Raw genomic sequence first — 23,403 nt, forward strand, 5'->3', positions numbered from 1 at the left:
AAAGATTGTTTTTTCACTATACCATTACAAGAAAAGGATAGAGAAAAATTTGCCTTCACAGTGCCTACTCAGCCTAATAGGAGATATCAATGGACTATCCTCCCACAGGGTATGCTCAATAGTCCTACATTGTGCCAATATTTTGTAGGTAAGCCATTGGAAATAATTTGTAAACAATTCCCCAAGTCCATAATTTATCATTACATGGATGACATCTTGTTATCTGATTCAAATAAAGATATTTTAGAAAGGATGTTTGAAGAAGTAAAGAAAGTCTTGCCTAGGTGGGGATTACAAATTGCCCCTGAAAAGATTCAAAGAGGAAATTCTATTAATTACCTAGGTTACAGAATAGGGTTAGAGAAAATTAAAACACGAAAGTCACAAATTAGGAGAGACGGGTTAAAGACTCCTAATGACTTCCAAAGATTGTTAGGAGACATATCCAAGCTACGTCCAGCTGTTGGGATAACACCTGATCTAATAGTTCATTTAAACAAAACCTTAGATGGTGATAAAGATTTGAATAGTCCAAGAAAACTGACAGCTTAAGCAAAAACGGAACTGACAATGATTGAGGAAAAATTACAGGAGGCACATGTGGATAGGGTGAACCCAAATCTTAGCTGCATCCTAGTCATATTGCCTTCCAGAATTTCACCTACAAGGATTCTATTGCAGAGGGAAGATATTATTTTAGAGTGGATATTTATACCTAATAAACCAAGTAAAAAAATTAAAAACTTATGTGGAAAAAGTCTCTGAATTAATTATAAAAGATAAGTTGAGACTTTTTCAACAAGCAGGTATAGACCCAGCAGAAATTAGAGTGCCTTTTACTACTGAAGAAATAAAAAAGTTATGGAAAGACAATGAAACATGGCAAAGAGCTTTTGCTAATTTTTTGGGAGACATTAATAACAACTATCCAAAAAGCAAGAGGCTTAACTTCATAAAGAGAACTTCTTGGATTCTTCCTTGAATCGTCCGTGATACTCCAAAACTGGAGCTCGTATGTTCTATACTGATGCAAATAAATCAGGGAAAGCAGGTTACAAGTCAGATGAATTGAGTAAGGTGGAACAAAGCCCTTATAATTCTGTCCAGAAGGCAGAATTATATGCCATTCTTATGGTGCTAAGGGATTTTAAAGAACCTCTTAACATAGTTACAGATTTACAATACCCAGAAAGAGTTATCTTGCATTTTGAAACCGCTGAATTTATACAAGATGACACAGAGTTGACTTCATTGTTTATCCAGGTACAAGACATAATCAGGAACAGGTTTTGTCTGATGTACATAACACACATCTGGTCCCATACAGGTCTGCCTGGTCCTCTAGCACAATTGATGCTGAGATTGATCAATTATTGATTGGAAGCATGTTGCAGGCCTTAAAATTTCATAAAAAGCATCATGTCAATAGTAAAAGCCTAAAGAAAGAATTTTCCATTACATGGAAACAAGCTAAGGACATTATAAAGAGATGTTCTACTTGTTCTTTTTATAATCAAACACTGTTGCCTGCAGGGAGTAACCCAAAGGGTACTAGGAGAAATGAAATCTGGCAGATGGATGTGTTCCACTTTATGGAATTTGGTAAATTAAAATATGTACACCACACCATAGACATGTATTCAGGTTTTCAATGGGCTAGTGCCCTGAGCTCAGAAAAGGCTGATTCAGTAATCACACATTTATTGGAAGTTATGGCCATCATGGGTATACCTGCACAAATAAAGATAGATAATGGTCCAGCATATGTATCTAAGAAAATGAAACGCTTTTTTGATTATTATAATATAAAACACATTACAGGTATACCAAATAATCCTACAGGTCAGGCAGTTATAGAAAGATCAAATCGTACTATAAAGTATATGCTGAACAAACAGAAAGGGACCGAAAATACCCCCAGAAATAGATTACATAATGCTTTATTAACATTAAATTTTCTTAACACTAATGAGAAAGGAATGACAGCAGCAGAAAGACATTGGATAATGGAAAAGTCTGCTGAACTAAATCAACTAATTTATTTCAAAGACGTGCTGACCTCTCAATGGAAGCCAGGAGATGTGCTACGTTGGGGAAGGGGTTTTGCTCTTGTTTCCACAGGAGAAGAAAAATTGTGCATACCATCAAAATTAATAAAGTTTCAATTTGAAGAGGAGAAACCTCTTGGAAAGGAGAAATGATAACTCATCCACAATGATGATATTCATACAGGTGGTAAGAAAAACATATAGAATGGGGGCAGGGTTCTGTTCTTATCTCCACAGGAAAACACTCATCTTTGAAAAATTCAAGGGACCCTGGATGTTTGGATACTGACAGATGGAAAAATACCTGCCCAATAGGAAATATCAAGAAAACTTCTCAGGAGCCATTTCCCCCCAAAAATATTGCAGGGACCATTGTCCTGGGGAGTTTGCAGAGAGCCCCACACCCCAACGGTATTAAAAACTGTTTTGTTGGCAGAGCCTACCCCACACCCAACTATCTTGAGAGTTATCTGTTAGGGGAACCCGCCCCACATTCCAACTATCTAGAGAACTAGGTGTGTCAACTCGTGACCTCCTGCCTGAGGAATCGTGACCTGGCCGATGACCTTATGACTAGCTTGGACCATCACTGCAAGATCCCTTCCTGCCCTGGCCCTGTCCCCATCCCAACCCAAATTCCTCATCCAGGGGCTATATAAGCTGCAACCATGACGCTAATAAACGGAGGCTTTGACAACACCTTGCTTGGCCTTCTTCCTCTTTTCCGCCCATGTCTTTTCAGATATCGCCTCTCCAGGACCCTGGAATAACTGACCTGCCAGGTGGGTTACAACCCCTAGAGTAACTGACCCGCTAGGGCGGTTACAAAAACTGAATAGGTTGTGTAAGTAAAATATATTAAACCATATTTCTAAATTTATAGAGCTGGTTTTGAAGTTGGACTCTGGCTCAGTCCCTCTCCAATTCCAAGCCTGTTCGTAAGAGAAAAACCCAGAGTTTCTGGAATTTCTGTCTCATGTCAAGAGCCATGATATGGGACAGAAAGAAATATGAGTTTAGAAAACATCTTTGCTTTTCTTCATATCTATCATACTTTTCATTGAATATATCTATCATGCCTTTCATTGAATATATATATATATGTATATATATGTATACACACACACACACACACACACATATATATATATATGTCTGTATGATTAATGTTTAAGTTTTTCACAATGAACAATGAGTTTTTCCTGAAGTGACATTTGAAGTTTCCAGGAAGAAGATGGGACCCCATAACAACAACTCCACCTGGTTGATATGACGTCATGATACTGATAGTGCTACTACAAGACATGTTTTGGGTACCAGCTGCACAATACAGTTCCAACTTGGTTAGCTGAAATGGTGCACATCTTATACAACATTTTGGCCAGACCTGCACAAAATACTCAGAGACTATTGGCAATTTTAAAAGACATTGATCTTGAAATTTAACCATCATTTTACTTTCACAGGATCCCCCAGAAAGAACGTCGCCCCCATGACAGCTAGAAGTAATTCTAGAGGACGACGTCCCCTCTCCCAGTAAAGTTTGCCCTTGGGTTTAGGGACATCATTTAGGGGTTGATTATAATTAGTATACGGTTGAGGGTTGGGGGAGGAATTTTATAAGCTCAGGGATCATTTTGGAAAAAAAAAGGGATGATGGGATCATAGATTTGTAATTGTGAGTTACTGTTTTTAGACAAATATATTGGTATCGATTCTTGTATATTGATACAAAGTTAAATTATATTGATTATTGTATGCATGCATGTTTCTACCTCTGTTTAAAACATTTTTTATGTATTGACATATATTATATTGATATATATATATACTGTATATATTTACCATATTGCAGTGTACATTTTTACCTCTGATTAAGATACTTATATATTGTTTGTGTATTGATATATATTTACCATACTGCAATGTATATTTGTACATTGTTTATATTTGGAGGTCATTGTCCTCATTTGTTTCACAGTCGTTTATTGTCTTAGTCTTTAAGTTAGATAGGTATTGAGAATTATATAGATCAATAGTATTCTAAGTTTGTCATTTATAATTAACTAATCAGGTTCTTTAGATACACAGAGATTATATTAAGTATAGATAGGAAATCTTCAACCTCTTCAAAGAGCTGTAGAAAATGGCCTTTAATCTAACTCAGAGTTTTGTGGTAGTGAGACACAATTGCTCCTGGCAACACCGCTCTATTCCCGAGAGAATGTTGAGCACCAAAGACACTCCACCTGGAGCCTTTCTTTTTGGCAGAACTGGCCTTTGGGCAAAGAAATGCCCATACCTCAACCACTGACAGAGATACAGAGCGTACATCAATGGATAAAACAGGACTGTCATATCCTGCCAAGACAAGGTAAGATAGTTTTGAAAAGTTACTTGCCTTTGAAAATGGTATGTCAGTTATGTTAGGCCTTAGCCAAAGTTGGTTGCTTCAACGCTGCAAACGTGACTTTGGGTGATTGCCCAGGTAGCTAGTTGTCTCTGTGATTTGTTGCATGTTTTGGAAGTTGTTTGATTGCACTTCCTAATTACTCAGGTAACATTATTTTCCTTCTCAGATCTTTGATGGGGTTGAAGACTATATAAATATAGTTAGTTTCCACTCATGACTTGGCCAAGCTATTTATTATTCAAGACCTAAGCTAGTTAGAATAGGATATTTGTACTTATTGTATATAATTTTATAGTAGGTTTAGAACTCCCTTACTTAAACAAAAGGGGGAGGTGTTGCGGGAGGTCCTTCCGATCCTCCAGCCAATAGCCGCTGAGATACCAGCCCATTGGGGCGTAGTCTCTCTCCCTTTAAAAAAGCGGCCACTTCCCTTCTCACTCTCTCTTACTTCCTGTTCCACTTCCGGCGACTAGACTCCCTTCCTGATTGTGCAGAGGGCTGTTGTCTGGGACAGTGATCTGTAAATTTTTTCCCCTATAAATAAATAACCATTCTATTAATCATAATTCTAAACTGGTGTGGGATTGTTTTTGCCTTACACCTTCGCCTTCAGAGTTTGCATTCAGATTTTTCAGACCCCAAACCAGCAGCTTCTCCTGCTTCTCTGGAGTGAGATGAATTTGGTCATTGGCCAGAAGACGCCACCTGATTTAAGTGTCTTACCAGGATTTGTATGTTTCTGTGTTATTCATCACATTTGATCATGCTTTGGGCTCGAAGAGGCCTTATGAGGAAGGGCCAGATAACTAACATCTTGATGCTTCTGTGTCAAGACAACAGCTGTCCCGTGTTAGGAAAGTCTGCACTTTATAAACTGTTGGCCTGGCTTTGTAAGCCTAGTGCATTGGAAGCAGCCTTTGACTTTCTCCTTTGTGATTAGTTGTGTGGTGGTTGGTTCCTCAAGCTACAGTCCACCTTCTGCAGGAAAAGAAGGGAGGTAAATGACAGGGAGCCAGGGGAGAACGCATGTGACTGCCCACATGTGTATTGTACGAGAAGGTCAGAGGTCATCACTAGGTGTCACCCAATCTTGTATCATGCCCCACCTTGTTTTTAGAGACAGAATCTCTCACAGAGCCTGGAGCTTACTAGACTGGCAAACTAGGCAACCCCACTTATCCTCCTATTTCCATCCCTCACTGGAGTTGAGGCACATGCACTTGGCATTTACATGGGTACTGAGAATCTAACATCACTCCTTCTGCTTGTGCAGTGAGCACTTCCCCCACTCAGCCATCTCTCTAGCTAGAAAGGAGACTTAAAATCCTAAGCTGAACACATGAAGCTGACCTGATACATTGGAAAGTTAAAACTAGGAATTATCTAGTGGGGTAGCTTGCAAGGTAAGACTTCTTTCTGCTTCATTCAGATAGTCTTGATGGTGGAGAAAACTACCTGGAGCTCTGGCTGCCTGGGTTTCGAACTTCTCACATGTTTTGGTCCTTTTACGTTTTACTTTTCTGCCACAGACACACTGTCTATAGGACAGTGCAGCAGAGATTAAGTGTGTGTGTGCGTGCAGACACACTAAGCATCTATAGGACAGTGTAGCAGAGATTAAGTGTTTGTGTGTACGTGTAGACACACTAAGCGTCTAAAGGGCTGTGTAGCAGAGGTTAAGTGTGTGTGTGTGTGTGTGCCCGTGCAGACACACTAGCATTTAAAGGGTTGTGTGGCAGAGGCTAAGTGTGTGTGCCCGAGCAGACACACTGTCTATAGGACAGTGTAGCAGAGGTTAAGTGTGTGTGTGTGTGTCCATGCAGACATACTAGCATCTAAAGGGCTGTGTGGCAGAGGCTGTGTGTGTGTGTGTGTCTGCAGACACACTATATGTTTAAAGGGCTGTTTGGCAGAGGCAGAGTGTGTGTGTGCCCGTGCAGACACACTAGCATCGAAAGGGTTGTGTGGCAGAGGCTAAGTGTGTGTGTGCCCATGCAGACACACTAAGCTTCTAAAGGACTGTGTAGCAGAGGCTAAGTGTGTATGCATGCAGACACACTAAGCATCTAAAGTGCTGTGTAGCAGAGACTAAGTGTGTGTGTGCCCGTGCAGACACACTGTCTATAGGACAGTGTAGCAAAGGTTAAGTGTGTGTGCGCATGTCCGTGCAGACACACTAAGAGTCTAAAGGGCTGTGTAGCAGAGACTAAGTGTGTGTGTGCCCGTGCAGACACACTGTCTATAGGACAGTGTAGCAAAGGTTAAGTGTGTGTGCTCATGTCCGTGCAGACACACCAAGTGTTTAAAGGGCTGTGTAGCAGAGACTGAGCTGGTTGCAGGATCAGACACAGTTTGCTTCTCTTTGCTTCTTTTGTACTCTCTCCCTAGGGACTTAAACGGGACGATCTGGAAATCTTGCTATGGTTGGAAGAGCACGGGAGGAAGTCTTCGCTTGGGTGTCAATCTTGATTCTAACACCTGCTGGCTTCCTGACCTACAGAGATTCTATTCTTCAAACACCATTTTTTTTAATTTGTAAAAAAGAAATACAAATATATGCTTTACAAAATTGTTAGGTCCCATTTATGACTCATGACAACCACAGCAGCATCAACAATAGCATCAGCCAGAGCAGAGTATCTCATCAGCTGGGCTGTCTGCTGAAATGCCCATCACAACATTAGCTCAGCAGATATGAACGTGTTTCCCTACTGACCTCCCAACCCGCCAGCAGAAGAAAGCCTAAGTACTTAATCATGTGAGTTTGCTCAATAATGAGTTACTACAGAACAAACAAGATGAGAAAGTTTAAAAACGTTCACCCAATGTGTGGTGTTTATAGGCTCAATTAATTTCTTTTATTTTACATCATTTATTTTATTAATGTGTGTGTGTTGTGAACGTATAGGTGCCACAGTACAGGTGTAGAGGTCATATGATGGCTTCCAGGAGTCAGCTCTCTCATTTAGCATGTGGGTCCGGGAATTGAACTCAGGCCCATCGCTTGGTGGCAAACGCCTTTATCCATTGATCCATCTCACTGGAACTAAGCTCTGTTAATTTCTAATGGTGGTCACAGGACTGAATCTGAGTTTAGTTATGGAAACCCAGGGGTCTGTACTCCTTGAGTGTGTTTTCCTCTAATGTTGACTGGGCATTGGATGCAGTCAGTGTTTATAGGGAACAAGGATGGCCTGGAGCCTGCACTGTTTGGCTTTTGAGCTTTTTCAGCAGGCACCCACACCCAACATCAGTAGCTGGACAATCTGTATTTTATCAGTGCAGATATGCAGCTTATCTGTGGACAGCCAAAAAGAGAGTAGAGTATTGCCAGGAAAAAAATTATACTTTCAGATTAATTCTCTCTTGGAAAACAAAAACAAAAACAACAGAAGTTAGGTATCACAGCCGGGGAACCCAAATTCCAGAGCTTTGACCATAAAAGAGGGGGCAGTTTACAGCATCCTCTGCCTTGCTCTGGAGTCTGTAGAGTTATGTCTGGGAGAGACAGATTTTCACTAGACATGTGTTATATTTAATGTGGTAAAACGGTGTGTAAATCTTTGGATCCGGATCCTTCCGGCTGGCAACACTCCTCTTGTTTTGAAGTAGTAAATGCTAGTAGTTTCCACACATCTGCTTGTGCGAACTATAGATGATGGAGTTTGGAGTTTGGTAGATCAGCCAAAAAGCCGTGGAAGCCTCCTGATGACCCACATCTGCTCTTCGCCTGGAGCCAATAATGTGAGTGAGTCACAGATAAACATGCCTCTTCGGTCAACAGAGGCCCCTTTCCGTTCATTTTAGGGATGGCTGGGGCGCTAGAGCTAAGACAGTATAATAAATATGTACTTACCCTTTCCGTCCCTGCAGGCAAGTACGTGGTAGACAGTATTTTCACCATGAAGCATCTAGAGAAAACGATTTCACAGTTTCCTAGAGCACATTCAAGCTTCCACCCTGTCCTCTGTCACCATTGCTAAATCCCCTTTATTCATCTGCCTTTAGCCTGTACTCCACAGCAGGTGGGGTGAGGTCCGGGTGGGGGTTCACTCTTTTTTCAGGTCCCTTTGTGTTGCGACTGACTGTGAGGTCACAGCTGGAGTGTTGCAAAAACCGTGGGCCTGGGAAATGGCTCAATGAGCAGATCCTCGCCGCTGAGCCCAGATGACCTGTTCCCTGTGATCCATGTGATGGAAGTATAGAGTTGACTCCTGAGCGCTGCTCTCTGACCTCCGCACGCATACAATGGCACACACACACACACACACACACACACACACAATAAATAAATAGGTGCCACTGAAAATTAAAAAAAATAGTGGTGGTGGCAAGGGCTATTTGCACAAGCTTGTAATCACAGCACCCGGGAAGCTGAGGCAGGAGGACTGTTAAGTGGTTAAACCTGGCCTGGGCTGCATACATAGTGAATTTAAGGCAAGTCTAGGCACCTTATTTAGACGGTGGGAAAAATACCTAGGAAAAATCATGAAGATATATTTGCAATGAGTAAACATGGGTTATCATGTTAATTTGACTGTTTATAAAAATACTGTCCGCATGTGTGGTCTCCTTAGATGTGTACAGATATGCTCTGGTGTCAGTAAGTACCTAGGCATAATGAAAACAAACAAAAACTACTGCAGAAATTTTGCTTTGCCTTTTAAAATTTTTGATTTTTAACTGAAAAAAATTAAGATTTAAGGATAGAGTGTAAATTGTGTGCTGATTGAATAAGTAAGCACATTTGTGTCCTCAAATATTTGTCATTTCTTTACGGAAAGCATTAAAAGTTTTGAGAATACAGTACATTCTGTTTCTCTGCAGTTACCCTGATGTGCAATATCAGAGTTTCTTATGCTGGTCTAACTCAGTCCCCACTGATCAGCTGTATCCCTTCTTCTCTTTCCTCATGTCCCTGGCTTCTCGTAACCACATCCCACTCCATATTTCCATGACATAGATTGACTTCCTTTCGCTCTCCACGACTGAGCCACACAGTCCCGTCTCCCTGGGCCCAGGATTTCATTTAGTTTAACCGCCCCCAGTTTCAATCATTCTGTAAACCACGGGATTTTATTCTTTTTATGGCCAAATAGAAGTCCATTGTGTATGCATACCGCATTTTCTCTATTCATTCTTCCAGTGATAGACATGAAGTTTGTTTCTGTTTCTCGGCTATTGTGAGTTCTGCAGCTCTCATGCTCTCTGGAGCTGACAGAACGCTGTGCTCCTGAATACACCATAACTGTAAATATGAACACTATGCTCTAGAGAGGGGTTTCTTCCAGTGTTAATTTCGTAGTTTCCCCACCAAAAAGTAACTCCAGAGAAGCATCCAGAATAATGTTTGGACAAATATCTGGTACCACGGTCTACCCACATTAGTACAGAAAACTAATCACACAGTATAAAGTATATTGTGGTAAGATTTAAAAAATTTGTGGTTATTTTTACCTTGCACTGATTCTCATGCCTTTTGGTATCTTATAAGTTGTGATTATGAGACCATCTGCCTTCCCCACTTGGTGAGGAATCCATGGGGATTGTTTGCTGCAGAGCTGAAGGAAATGCAAGTGGACAGTATTCTACAAATCTGTAGAAAACATGAGGTTACCTCTGGAGATTTTAAACAGGTGACCTGGGATACTGTGAACCAAAGTTGGAGAATATATTTCTGGGTAAAAATTGTTCAGTTTTATCACATTTTCCCCAATGCACAAATATTAAATATTGAAAATAGGCAAAGAAAAGAGGCCCATGTTTTCTAGGCATTGCAAGTTTCGAGAGAAAGTAAGCCTATTGTTTCTCATGGCAGTGAGCGAATAAGGAGCCTGTTGGATGCGTCCATTCATCAGGCTGTAGACATTGTGCCCCTTAACACATCGCTTGGCTTGCTCTCCCCACCCACTTCCTGTGTGTATTTAATTAGCTGTCTGAATCAATAGTTGCTACATTCATATATTTCCTTCTAGACTTCCAGAACAATTTGAGCATTTCCAACTTGGAGTCTTTCCCAGGTCTTATCTGTACGTATTTATTTATCATCTTATTGGAAAGCATGTATTGAATTTGTAAACAATAGTTCAAGATAAACAGAACAAACAAAGCATCTATATACAAAGAGGCCAGGTGAGGGCAAAATGCTGAGAGAGGCCACACACACTTCTTACCATTCTTGGTTTAGGGAGACCACCGATCTGTCAGTTAAAAAAAGTGGACACACATACTTAACAGAAATGGCATTTTCTTTGATGTTAACTTCTAATTTCCTATTCCATTGTCCTTTCGGAAATAACTTCATTTCACATAGATACTCTTTGCCTTCCCCAGTGTCTGCTATTTTCTCTATCATGTCCAAGTACAGCCTTACGCCATCCAGCATCGAGAAGACCCAGCCAGGTTCTGTCGCGTGTAACATGCCTGGAGGAGTGGTCGATTTTCTTACCAAGAAGGGTCAGTTTTACATCACCATGGGAAGTTTCTATCGTCAAGAGCTCATCCTGCTAGGACTGTCGTTTCCTTGCCAAGTCTAGCACATCACTGTTTCACCCTGCAATGCTGCCTCCTTGTTCCCTGCTCTCCCTTTCGCTAGCTGCGTTTTGACACCAATGCTCTGACACTAACTGGGCATGTCTGACACTCACTCCTGGAGTTAGGGCTGACCCCATCTCAGCCGGCTTGAATGTCTATGCTGAAGTTCTGCAAATAAAGTGGTTTGTAAACAAGGGGAGCTTGTCCATCAAGTTCTGGAGGCTGGGAACTCCTAGATCGAAGTACGGGCAGACTGGGTAAGGGACTGCTGTGTGATTGGCATCTTTCTGCTGTGTCCTTACACACTGGAAGTAATTAAGGAGGATCGCGAGAACCCTGGCCTCACTGTAACCAGTAGGATATTAACAGGATATTGGTATGGACTCCTCCTTCATCGTTGATAGCGTATACAACCAAGGCATGAAACATACAAGTCAGTAAATTTCAAGCAGGTATTGTGCCAGGAACCAGAGACAGATGTTGAGGGAGTGGCGGGGCTGCGTTCCTGGCGCCCGGCCGCCCGTATGGCTAGCTTTATATTCAAAATAATTACATGGAAATTGTAATTTTTTAAACATTGCCTGGCCCATTAGTCCCAGCCTTTTATTGACTAGCTCTTATATATTGATCTAACCCATTTCTAATAATCTGTGTAGCCCCATGAGCTGGCTTACCAGGAAAGATCTTAATCTGGGTCTGTCTGGAGAGGGAGAATCATGACGACTCATTGATTCGACTTTTTTCTCCCAGAATTCTGTTTTGTCTACTCTGCTTATCTAATTTTCTGATCTATTAGGGCCAAGCAGTTTTTTTATTAGTTAACCAATGAGAGCAACAGATAAGATATAAGACCTATAACAGAAATATAAATGTGTGTGTACACATGTGTGTATGTGTGTGTGTGAGTGTGCATGTGTGTATGTGTGTGTGTGTGTGTGTGTGTGTGTGAGAGAGAGAGAGAGAGAGAGAGAGAATATGTGTGTGAGGGTATATGTGTGTTGTATTTATTTATTATACCACAAAACATTCTTCTAACTTCTGGCTTTTCTTTGCAAGATGGTTGAATGAGGTTGAACTGGGTAATTTTGGTGAGAACACCCAGGTGTAAGTGGTTCTTCTATTAGGTAGAACGAAGGAGGAGAAATTCACATAGCCAAACACAAATACTTAGAATGGCCAGGATAAACCAGACGTGGTGGCTCATGTCTATGATTCTAGCATGTAGAGGGTAAAGGCAGGAGAACTGATTCCCAGGTTAGTGTGGTATAGAGTTAGTCTATCTCAAACAAACAGCAGTAACCAGGGTAGACAGGGAGTCCTCTTGGAGGAGAGGGCTGAGTGCTCCTCGTAGCTGTGATGAGAAACAGAAAACAAAAATGGGAAAACATGGTACTCGTCCTTCTGAGACTGACTTAATTCAGTCTTAACTTATTTCATTCACTTTTTTCCTGAAAACAGCCTGTGTTGTTTATGATGGAAGCAGAGTCAACCATATACTCTTACTTTTTCTTTATTTACTACTCTGTTGTTGACACCTAGGTTGATTCTACAACCTAGCTATCATAAGTAGTGCATCAATAAACATTGATATGCAGGTATCTCTGTGATACATTGATTAGGTTAAAAATCATATATGTGTAATGATATTAAAGTATAAGCAAAAAAAAAAAAACCTGTCCAGGGAAGCAGAAGGCATTTCCAGAGGAGAGAGGAAGGAGAAGGAGAGGGTAGCAGGTGGGGCTGGAGGGGAATATGCTCAAAGCACTGTGTATACTATGCAGAGGGCATTGGACCTCTTGGTGCTGGACATACACTTGATAGTTCCTCGATGTCAGTGATGGATAATGAACTTGCTGGTCCTCGTAAGAACAAGTAAGTGCTCTTAGCTTCTCAGCCGTTTCTCCAGCTACAGAATAATACATTTATAATTCTGCATTAACTTCCTGAGGTTTATTTTATTTATGTGAATAAAGGGGAGATTTGTAGGTTAGATTTGAGCCGATAACAATGTCAAAGGCCATTGAGCAAATGTATACGAGTCTGGTAAAGGATTTCAGCCAAGAGCAATGGCAAGCGCAGAAAGAGAGAAACAGAGGCATAGTTTAACTCTGGAAAGGATATAGACACGACACGGCAGGCATAAGTGCACCATAAAATTCGGGTGAAAACACCAGAAACTTAAGGAAATATAAGATTATACAGTGGTGTCAAACTATCCTTCAGGCAAAAGGCAAATCTTAAGATGTAAGGGCCTTATTTTGTTATGACCTAGGAACATGGTAGAAATTGGTTGTATTTACTCTGGTGCATTTAAGCTTTTTGGAGCCTGTCCTGGAACTAGCTCCTGTAGACCAGGCTGGAATCGAACTCACAGAGACTCGTCTGCCTCCGCCTCCCGAGTGTTGGGATTAAAGGTGTGTGCCACCACCACCCAGCTGCATTTTAGCTTCTAATCACATAAGGTGACTCAAGGATGTGCGGCCAAAGTAACTTCTTTAATAATATAAGTAAATATTAAAATACTGTGCTTAAAATGGATGTCAGAGGGAATTGGAGACATGGCTCAGTGGGTAAAAGCATTGGCTGCTTTTGCAGAAGGCCCGAGCTCAGTTCCCAGCTCCCGTGTTAGTGACCCACGGTGGCCTGTAACTCCAACTCCAGGGAAGCGAATGCCACATTCTCTGCAGGTGCCTGTGTGGACGTAGGTGCGTGCGCGCGCACCCCCACCCCCACCTTTTCCTTCTTAAATTTAGTGTTATACATGGAAATGAAGATGTGACATTTTCAACACAAAGGGAGCTAGTGTTTTACCTGCGGCCCTTTGCGGAGAGGTTGGGGCGTTAAAGCAATCTCTAGACAATGCTTGCTTTATGAAAGCAATTAAGTAAGCAAACACCGAGTGGAGCTGCGTTCCAACAGCTGAAAAGCATATTTCAAAATAAAATGGGAAGGCAAGTCTCATTTTAAGGTAATCATTTTCAAGACCGGTGCTTATTTCAAACACTACCCGAAACCGCCCAACACACTTGAGCCAGCTGTATGCCTCGGCAAACAGCTGAGTATTTGGCTACTGTGTCACGCCCCACGCTGGGGCTGCCTACAGGAAGCTGTAGACTCAAACACTCTGGTCAAACACCATTTTCAAGGCACTAGCCAAACAATTATTTTTTCCTAACAGGAAAAACGCTCTGCAGGCAGTCGCATCCATGCACCAGGCACAGTGCAGCCTGTGGTCTCTGCAGGCAGTACCACGAATGCTCCCAGGCACAGTGCAGCCTGTGGTCTCTGCAGGCAGTACCACGACTGCTCCCAGGCACAGTGCAGCCTGTGGTCTCTGCAGGCGGTCCCACCAATGCTCCCAGGCACAGTGCAGCCTGTGGTCTATGCAGGCAGTACCACCCGTGCACCAGGCACAGTGCAGCCTGTGGTCTCTGCAGGCAGTCGCATCCATGCACCAAGCACAGTGCAGCCTGTGGTCTCTGCAGGCAGTACCACCCGTGCACCAGGCACATCGCAGTCTGTGGTCTCTATTCCCTGAAATCAGGACAGACTGAATAGTCTGGTCTATTTATGGTTAATTACCGGAGGCTTAAGGTTAATTGCTATGTTTTCATGTTATTAATTCCCTTCACAAAGAGCTATGCTGGTCGGTTTACCACATCCACCAATCAGTTCCCACCAGTGCCCAGCCCTCCAGAGAATGCAGGAACCAGGGGAGGAACCCGGGAAACCACTGACTGCTCATGAATATTTTCACTTAGGGACATTTTCGAAGCATGAGAGAAACTGATTTTCTTTCTGTTTATCTTTAGAGGTGCTGGGGTTGTCTTTTTCCCTGCCTTTCAGTTCCAGGAGACGAAGACACAGTTTTGTCAGTTTTAGACAAGTGGTGTGTTTTAGACTTCTTGTGCTGAGTTCAAAGTTCCTCTGTACAAACAAATGTGGTAAGTTGTGACCCTGGACCCTGGTGCAGTGCCAAGGCAGTTTTTACCTGGACAGGTCATCACTGGGGTCTCCATGTGAGCACCTCAGCAAGAAGCTTCCAGCGTCCCTTCAAATCCCTTCATCAACAGCTCTAAAAATTGCAGTTAGAACTTTCGGCTGGTCTCAGCAAGCATGTGGAATAAGTGGCTGAAAATCCGTTTTTTTTTTCATGATAAAGCAGAGAAATTTTATAATTTAGGAAAAATAAAATGATTTGTATATGTGCATACACAGTTATTATTATTGCAAATATTCTTTTACAAAAGAGGAATGTTCCATGCACAAATTGGGTTTCAGAGGGCTTTGAAGCCTGACTATGCATTACCTATGAACTACCTATATAATACTGTTTATACTTTTAATTTCATTATCAGTTCCTTTGACATTAAATAAATCAGCAGGTTTTGTCACTGTTAAAGTTATGTGCTATCATTTTTAAAACATTTGAATGTACAATAAAGCTGAGAGTTCAACTTTTTTCCCCTCTGATTGGTGTGGGATGTCCTTCTATATATGTGTTGTTTTTATTGGTTAATGAATAAAGCTGCTTTGGCCTACAAGCAGAATAGAGGAGGGCAGGAATTCCAAGCAGACAGATGAGGAAAGAAGGTGGAGTCAGGGAGAAGTCATGTAGCTGCTGAAGGAGACAGATGCCAGTACTTTACTGGGAAAGCCACAGCCTTGTGGCAATACACAGAATAATAGAAGTGGGTTAATTTAAGATGTAAGAGATAGTTAATAAGAAACTTAAGCTAATAGACCAAGCAGTGTTTTAATTAATATAGTTTCTGTGTGATTATTTTGGGTCTGGGTGGCAGAGAACAAACAAGCAGTGTCCGCCTACATCTGATCCATTGAAGTCACCATTTACATTTAAAAGAAATAGCTCCAGCACACAAAATGCTAGCCTGTGTGGCTTTTAAATGGTTCATTCACTCTCTCATTCATTCATTCATCCATCCATTCATTCATTCGTGTGTGTGTGTGTGTGTGTGTGTGTGTGTGTGTATGTGCACAGGCTACTACCCGTGTGTGGAAGCCAGAGGACAACTTGTAAGAATCAGTTTTCTCCTACCATGAGTGTTCCAGGGACAGACTCAGGTGGTCAGGTTTGGTGGCAGGCTCTGTTACCTGTTGAATCGTCTCATAAGCCCAGATCCTCCCCGTTCTAGCTTTACTGAGCCTTAACAGTAGGGAGTTGCCCAGGTGTTCCCCTGCCAGGGTGAGTTAGTATCTGAAATAAAATAATAACTTTCCTTGCATATGCTCAAGTCCTTTCCACAGCAGACATCGAATCCTGTTTTTACTACTTTGTGGCCTCTTTCATCTTGAGAAATGCTGGGTAGATGTCCCCATATCAACAATATGAGCAAAACCCAGCAATTAAATGAGCAATGGAGAATGAAGCAGTCCACAGAAGAGAACAAAAGGGAGGAGGTGACCGAGGCTAACCAGGAACTTGAATTAAAAGGCTTTGGGTAAATTGACCTTGCTCATAGAAGCCAAGCCTGTGACTTTGCACATTTTTATGACAGTCTAATAATGAAGGTGATAATAATCCTTGTGGCTCAGTTGCATCATAAATCCTTTAAACTTTTGTAAAAAAGAATCTCAAATTTGGCAGTTGGTATGATGTTTCTTACACATACACAAAATGGTTAGTCATTTTGCAAAAAGGAAAATATGTGGCCATAAACATCTCTGATGGAAGATGTCTACTATAAACAGCTCTCAAAATGCTTGCTTAATGCACACTTCATAAAAAAAATCCTAAACAACAACAACAACACCAAAAAAAACCCCACTTTGCAGATGTATTTTCATGGCTGTACGTGGTATATTCAACTGATTTTGGTGAGGTAGAAATTAGGTGAATATATAAACCATCAGTGTGAGATATTTTCTTTTTATGAAATTATCTTGTTTTATTGTTGTTAATCATTTTCTAAAACTATAATCAAATTACAAGAGACTCTCAAGCCACAAAAGAGAAACTTTTTCTCTGTTATTGATTTAGTAAGTGTTGCTTCATTTAAAGTTCACATTATGATACTGTGGGATAGAACTATGCCGTAAAATGCTATGAAGTAGATCAAAATGCTGTCATCTCACAAAACTACTTTTTAAAATTAAGAGCAAATGGAGTTTACTTGGTTTTGGCTCAGTGGGTAAGAGGGCTTTCTGCACAAGCATGAGGACCTGAGTTCAAATCCCAGCACCGCATTGAAAGCTGGACACAGGTGCACATATGTTTGTACCCCCAACTCCATGGTGGGTGGAGACAGGAGGATTATTTCAACTTGCTGGCAGCCTAGATGCAGGTTAGTGAGAGATCCCATTTCAAAGAAATAAGGAAGAGAGTGATGGAAAAGGGCATCTGAAGTCCTGTTTTAGTGGCTGTGTGCCTGTACGTGTCCCCTTACTTGTATCCCCCAATACAAAGGTCTATACGAGTGGTTCTCAACCTGTGGGTCATGACCCCTTTGGGAGTTGCATATCAGATACCCCGATTATCAAATATGAACTTTACAGTTCACAACAGTAGCAAAATTACAGTTATGAAATAACAACAAAATAATTTTATAATTGGGGATCATCACAGCATGAAGAACTATATTAAAGGGTTACAGCACTAGGTATACTGAGAACCACTGCTATATACAATATGATGCATGTTTATAGGTTTATTTCCCCATCTTTTATAATACTCTAGACCCCTAGCCCTGCTTGTCTTCCATCTGTTGTAGTATTTTGTATGCTTCATGGCTTTAAAAAATACCAATAAAATGGCTCTGCCAGTTCTCGCCTGGTAGGAGGTACTGTGTAATTTGCTAGGGTAAAGCTGACTATTAAAACCCTTCATTTTATCTATTAAACACTTTTTTACTTTGAGAAGGCATTCAAGTGATAGCATTTGTGCTAAGTAACTACACAGCATCACACAAGGTAATAAATAATAACAGAGCAGGTTTCATGAGAATGGTGGTTGCAAGTGGTTCCTTGGGTGATAGGTTTCACGGGGTGGGGGAGTGAATGGAGTGAGTCAAGACAGAGGGTCTGACATGTGAATGTGTAATTAAGGGAGTCCCTTTAATTGATAGAGGAGACATTGTCCACCTGGGTTGGCTCCCTGTCCGTTCTCAGATGATCTGCATTGCCGGATGGAGTTGCAGTTTGCTTTTTGAAGTTTCTCACGGAAACATTTCATGTGATGATAAAGTCATGTTATGAATCTGTACATTAATCATCCTATCCAGTTACTGTACTTATTGCTCAAAGAATGACTGTAAAGTTGGAGTTACAATTTGAAAATGTCTAGTGTAAAGTGTTTCGTTTATTGACTGTTTATAAACAAAACACTTATGTCAAGAAGGTCGTCTTCCCTGGGGTTTCACTTTCCATAGTCTAATGACCCACAGAGAATAATGGTTTAAAAATACTAGATGGAAAATTCCAGAAATAATTCACAAATGTAGTGTTTTTCACTCTTCTGAGCAGCATGAGGAAGTCTTAGATCACTCCCCTCCACCCCACCCAAGGTGACAGACACCTTGATGCACCGTCTGTCGGTCTGTACTTCTTGTTACCTGCCCAACAGTCACTCACCAGTAGCTTTGATTATGGGATGGGTTTCCATAACATCATAGTGTGTCCGGTACAGTAACCCTTATTCTACTTAACAATGGCCCCAGTGTGCAAGAAAAGTGATAGACAGAGGTACCAGAACATAACACTTAGCAGGGTAGGTTGGCTGTGTGCCACGAGACAGTGCTGTAGGGCATATAGGAAATTACACAGCTATATATACAGTTCGATATTTTCTGTGGTTTCATGCATCTTCAGTTGGGTGGTATCTTTGAACATGTCCCCTGTGGAGAAGAGGTGCCTGCCCTCCTTAGTAATATTTTTCAGATAGCTTACTTCCACCAATTATAGTAACAGGAAATCTATTTAATTTATTTCCTCGGCTGAGAGGTGCGCACACACTTTAAATGCTGTCAGGAGCTCAGTTTGCTTTGCATTTCATCATCTGTTATTCTACACAGCTCCATTAGTATACGAAAGTCCATGGTCCTCCAGACGTTGGGCCCAATTTTGAAAAGTTTTAAGATGCAATTGTCTTGACGATGTTGGAGAAAACCTTTCTAAACTAGATGGCTCAATGGGTTAAGGGAATCTGTGTTCTACAATATTTGATGCGTTAAATTTACTGACCTTTCATGATAGAGAAAAATTGAAAGTATGCTTACAAATTACGGTTTTAGGCTGGCAGGGTAATTATTGCTCTGTTCTCTGTCCTTGAATATATGTGCTAACTGCTAATATCCTACGACACTTTCTAGCAAGACTGTCTGAAATGCTGCTAAATGACCACTAGCTTATTGTAGAACAAGCTACACACAGAAGCCATTAACTCTTTAGGGTTAATTCTCTCCCAGAGTATTGTCATTCTTGGTCAGCTCAACCTTGAGAAACTTGTTTGTGACCCACTCTGCTATTAGCTGACAGAGTGTGGGAAGTGTGTGGGGGGCTTTCTAGATAGGATCCATGTTTACAGAAAAATGCAAAAAGTCAGACATTTTAATCTCCACATCTAACTGCAGTAGAAAATAAATCACGAAAGCAATGTGAGAAGTAATTCAAACCCAATCTCAAAGAATGGCAACAAGAAAACAGGAAACTGCCTGGAACAAGATTTAGCCATAAGTCAAGTCAGGATTTATAGCTCTCGGGTCCCGGCCCTGGAATGACGACTGCTTTTCCTCTGATTTGAATCTCAGGCCACTTGGTGACAATTTTTGTGTTTCATTGTCCTTATCTACAAAATGCAAAAATGTAGTTTTATTTCTCTGAAGCATGTACTGTGCTCCTTGCCCCCACAACTGAGACCTCTTCAGAAGTGATACTAAGGCATATCCGCAGGTGAAACAAGTAAGTCTTCCGGAGCCACCCTGTCCTCTCGCTTATCACAAAGAAAATTTTCAGCAAGTCTTTGAGATGAAAACTGAGAGACACCAAAAAGATCAAAAGAGGACATTGCCAGGTCCACCCATCTCTGAATGACTATATCTGGAGAGTTTCAGAAAACAAAAATGATACAGAAATGACAAAGGCAAACTCCAGATAGCCTCAAGCTAGATTCTTTCTCTCATGAGCAAATTTCATAGCTTGATGGATGTGGTTTATCCAGTCTGTGGAGAGCTGCAGCTGTGTTCCCGGTTCACATTCTGCCATATGCAATCCTCATAGTTGCCCCTGCAAATGGCAGAGACCTGCTGTCACCCCTCCCCAGATCCTACATAGAGAGTTTCAGGTTAGTCTAAGCTTCATGAAATTCTATTTAAAAAAGCAAATAAAGAAGAAGAAGGAAGGAAGGATTAAATAAAACTCACACTGATAGTTTGGAGTCTTCACTATTTCTTTTTTATTTATTTATTTATTAAAGATTTCTGTCTCTTCCCCGCCACCGCCTCCCATTTCCCTCCCCCTCCCCCATCAAGTCCCCCTCCCTCATCAGCCCAAAGATCAATCAGGGTTCCCTGCCCTGTGGGAAGTCCAAGGACCACCCACCTCCATCCAGGGCTAGTAAGTTGAGCATCCAAACTGCCTAGGCTCCCACAAAACCAGTACGTGCAGTAGGATCAAAAACCCATTGCCATTGTTCTTGAGTTCTCAGTAGTCCTCATTGTCCTCATTGTTCAGCAAGTCCAGTTTTATCCCAGGCTGTTTCAGACCCAGGCCAACTGGCCTTGATGAGTTCCCGATAGAACATCCCCACAGTGTATGGGTGCACCCCTCGCGGTCCTGAGTTCCTTGCTCGTGTTCTCTCTCCTTCTGCTCCTGATTTGGACTTTGAGATTTCTGTCTGGTGCTCAAGTATCTTGAACATTGTGTATATTTCAGGTTGATACGTCAAGTTAGCATTCTTACAGAAGAATGGTCAATTTAATCTACCAATTCCACACTTGCTTCTGTCTCTTATGAAGATATAGTTGTAATTGTCATTATTAGTTCATTTTAAATCAAGATTGGAAATTGTAAATTATCTTTTGAGAAGAACATAAATTGTATGACATTTACTATTGTCAAGATGTTAAATTTAACAATTATTCTTCATTTCTTCATTATGAACTTGTACCATCAGTCTGTGTTAGATAGGATTAGACTAAACTGTGTTGAAAAATCCAAATTAATTGAGGCTTCATGTCATGAAAGTATATAATTGGTATTTTTAAAGGTAATTTAAATATTCATATATATATCTAAAATACTTTTTTGAGTAATATTATTCATATGAACACAATCCTAAACAAATAATAGTACATTAAAGAACACTTCTTGCAACATTTCAATTAGTTGCCACAAACGGAAAGCAACACAAATATCCAACTATGGGAGATAGGTATGTAAATCATGATATATCAACAAAGAATGCTATATAACCATCTAAAGTGGTACATATGAATCTAATTAAAGCTATAGTGGGCCCAGTATAATGGCTCTGCAGGCAAAGGTACTTGCTGCCAAGCCTGATGACCTCATGATCCCTAGAACTCATGGGGTAGAAGGAGAGAACCAATTCCTACAAGTTGTCCTCTTACTTCCACATGCGTTCTTTGATATGCATGCCTCTCCCCAACAAAATAGATAAATATAATCAAATACTTAAGAATAGAAATAAACCAAAGATACAAAAATCATCTTTTAAAGAGCTATGATATGTGAAATTAAAATTGTAATTTAATTGTAATATCAAATTTAAAAGGCAGAACTAAGATTTATATAGACATACCTATGAGAACAAGTTGTGTAGTGACATACAAAATCAAGACTGGAACTATACTATAGTGGGCTTCCTTCATTTTATTAGAGATTATTACCTTCATATTGGGTTTGATTGCGTGTGTACATCAGACACATCTTCGAGGAATCCCACACTGTTTCCTGTGAGGGCCTGCACAACTAATGGAAAGGGGATGTGGAGGTTTGAATGGCCCCTTAGACTCATAAGTTTGAATACATGGTCCCCAGTTGATGGAACCATTTGGGAGGGATTAAGATATGTGGAATCAGAGGAGGTATGTCACTAAGGGTAGATTTTGAAGTTTCAAAAGCCTATGTTGTTACCAGTTAACTTTTTGTCTTGTGGCTGTGGATCAAGATATGAGCTCTTAGCTGCTGCTCCAACTACACACCTGCCTGCCTGCAGCCCCTTCTAGGATGGTCATGGTCTCCCACCCTCAGAAACTGTTAGTCCAATTGTCTTGGTCATAGAGTTTTGTCACAGCAATAAAACAGTAACTAAGGCAGGGACCTGGACAGACTGACCTACAGCCACCAGGTCACTGGACTTTAGTGGTTTCTCTGTTACAGTTGCAATCCTGTTGCATTCTTGGCAGACAGCTAGGATTTTAATCCAAGGGACAGTTCTCATCTCTTCCCCCAAATTTTAAATTCAGAATAAGTGATTTTAGTCTTATTTTTCTAAGCCTTAAAATTTAAACACTATAAATAGGAAAAAAGAAAGCAAGACACAAGTAAAATTGCCCCTCCGATTTCCCTTTCATTCCTACATATATTTTTATTGTGATAAAATGCAGATTAGCACGATGATCACCTTAGCTAACTTTAAATGTACGGTTAAGTGGTAATGACTACGTTGGTTCGTACATCCATCCTAGAAATGTTCTAGTCGCATAATTAGCTATATATAATAATAGGTTTCATTGTGACTTTTTTACATATGCATAATGTATTTCCATCTTATTTATATCCCATTGCCCTCTTTGGTCCCTGCTGCACCCCCACTCACCCCATTCCTTTTCCCAGCTAGTTTCTCCCCTCCCCTGCTTCACACAATCAAATCTTTCTGTTGGTTTATAACCCAAATGAGTTTCACTTAGGGTTGTTTACAGGCATTTGGATGGGAAATTTTTTATTTTTTAATTTTTATTTAAAAGTTTTATACAATATGGTTTGATCATATCTTGCCCTCCACTGCTTCCAGATACTTCCTACCTCCCTACCCACCCAAATCCAAATTCATGTTCTTTTACTCTCTCTTTCTTTTTTTCAATACAGGCCAAGAGGAGGAAAAAACCTAGAGAAGAAGAAAATGGAAAACAAAACAGATAAATTGAAATGGGAAGAATAAGACAAAACTTCCCACAGGGCAGGGAACCCTGATCGCTCTTCGGGCTGACGAGGGAGGGGGACTTGATCGGGGGAGGGGGAGGGAAATGGGAGGTGGTGGCGGAGAGGAGGCAGAAATCTTTAATAAATAAATAAATTAAAAAAATTAAAAAGCTAATAAATCTAGATTTAAAAAAATACCAAAAAAAATACCAAAACAAAACAAAAAGCGAACACCCCAGCCAACAGCAATAACAACATGAAGTCCATTTCTGTTGGCCATCTACTCTC

The sequence above is a fragment of the Microtus oregoni genome, unplaced genomic scaffold (genome assembly GCF_018167655.1).
Source record: "Microtus oregoni isolate MIOR12 unplaced genomic scaffold, Mior012 000002F_ref0000024, whole genome shotgun sequence".
Classification (NCBI taxonomy): Eukaryota; Metazoa; Chordata; class Mammalia; order Rodentia; family Cricetidae; genus Microtus; species Microtus oregoni.